The following is a 2,218-nucleotide window of genomic DNA, read 5'->3' on the forward strand; positions in this document are numbered from 1 at the left end:
ACTTTGGTTAATAACTTTGAGAAAGGAGGAGAAAGTCGTAGAAAAAAAATTTTCAGTAGAAAGGAAGAGGAGCTTGTTGATAAAAAAATTAGAATGCTGAATGTTCAAGAGAAAATGGCGAGAATAAAATTGGAAAAAGAGAAAATTTGGAAACTAAAATTGAACAGAGATGTTGAATATCATGTGTAAATCTTGTCTTGCAATTGCCAAAATCAAAGGATTGATTTTGATCATTATTTTAGATTTTTCAATATTTTTCATTCATGTTTGCAAGGTATCCTGATTTCCTGATAACAGTGATCCAATTGCTAGTCCATCTTTTTGTTTGCAAATTTTGTTGTTAAATGTTGCAAATTAATATATTAAACTATTGATGTTTTTACTATACTTTTGTAAACCATTCGAATTTGTTATGTGATAAAGTTTTATACTTTTTCATTTTAGTCTTTTATTATTACTATTGTGTTTCCCTTATCGGCTTTTGTTATTATGGCTTGTTTGTTTCTTAATTTGTATGATATAGAATTCGATAATTTCATGTCTTCTTTGAATTATATATATACTAAAGTATAAAATTTCAAAACTTAAGCTGTGTGCCCACCATAACAGTGTGCATCAAATAAATTAAAATTTATATTTGTAAGACCAGTGTGCAACGAATAAATTAAAATTTATATTTGTAAGACCACTTGTAATTTGGAGACTTTCAAAAGTCAAAAGCCAGGTTTCAAAAAAGCCTGTTAAGCCTCGATTACACGGGGTAGTTTACTCCCCAACTCGCCGGCTAGTAAAAAGCCAGCGAGTTGGCGAGTGCACTAGTGGTCAATTTCATGATTTCACATAGCTAGCGCCAGTTGCTCACTCGCTCACTCTCCAACTAGTTGCGGAGTTGTTGTGACACGTGTTTGTGTGAAAATGAAGTGGAATGGCAGTGATATTGCTAAGTTTCTTGTACTTTACCGTGAATATCCTTTATTGTGGAATATAAAGGACTAAGACTACACAAATAAAACTTTGAAGGAGGAAAATGTAAAACGTTTAATGTCTGATCTTGATGAGCACAACTTATTGGGAGGAATGGATGTTAAAAAACTGAAGGTCAAAATTAAGACAGTAAAAGATGTGTATAGGCAAGAACTACAAAAAATAGAGAAGAGTAAAAAAAGTGGCTGTGGCAAAGATGAAGTTTACACGCCAAAACTGAGCTGGTTCAAAGACGCAAATTACCTGAGTGAGGTGACTTCAACAAGAAAAAGCATATCAAACATGGTAAGTAAATACATGTATTTGCTAGTAGTAAATAATCAAAATAGTAAGTAGAAAAATGCTATTCACAATATTATACCCAATACAATACAATATTTTACAGTATTTACTTGTATAGTTAAATGACATTAATTCCAACTTTCTCCCATTGCCAGGGGAGTGTATTTTCTTCATTAAAGTATTTCACATAATTTTGCCTGATACGCTCTGCAGTCTTACTATAGTTATTGCTGCCTAGCTGAGTCACAGGCTGTAGAACATTAGAATCTTCCCTCCAAAGCCCAGGTGTTACATTGCCAGGGTTGAAATCCTCTCTATCAACTGCTTGTTGTGGTATGTAGTTGCCTGGAGCAGTCTTTCTCAGCCAGTTATGCAGACTGCAAGAAGCAACAATTACTCTGTCAATAGTATCAAGTTTCACCTCGATCGGTCTTGAAAAGACTCGGAACCACCAGACTAGAATCCCAAAGGCGTTCTCAGAAACTCGCCTGGCACGGATATGTCAATCAGCAGTGACAATCCAATACCAGATGAAGATCCTGCTGAAGACATGGCAATTGAATCAGGTGTGGGAGACGATGATACAAACTACAATGAAAAAACACCATCAAGGGCAACTCGTCAACAGCTATGAGACCGCCAGAGCCTCCAAAGAAAAGGTAAAAAAAAACTACACAACTAGATAAACCCAACGCTGAAATTTCACAGGCAATTACACAGCTTGAAAACATCGCACAAAGTGTAACTGAGGAAAAACCATATGAGCAGTTTGGTAAATATGTTGCAGCTGAATTACAATTGCTACCTAAATGAGATGCAATCATGTTGCAGCAAGAAATCCAGAGTAGTCTAACCCAGGCAAAGCTGGGCGCATTGAACAACGACCAAGTAATTTACAACTATCCTGTATTGAGGCAATCTGATAATTACCAACAGTCAACTCAGTCAACTT

This window comes from Nilaparvata lugens, chromosome 2 (assembly GCF_014356525.2).
Source record: "Nilaparvata lugens isolate BPH chromosome 2, ASM1435652v1, whole genome shotgun sequence".
Lineage (NCBI taxonomy): Eukaryota > Metazoa > Arthropoda > Insecta > Hemiptera > Delphacidae > Nilaparvata > Nilaparvata lugens.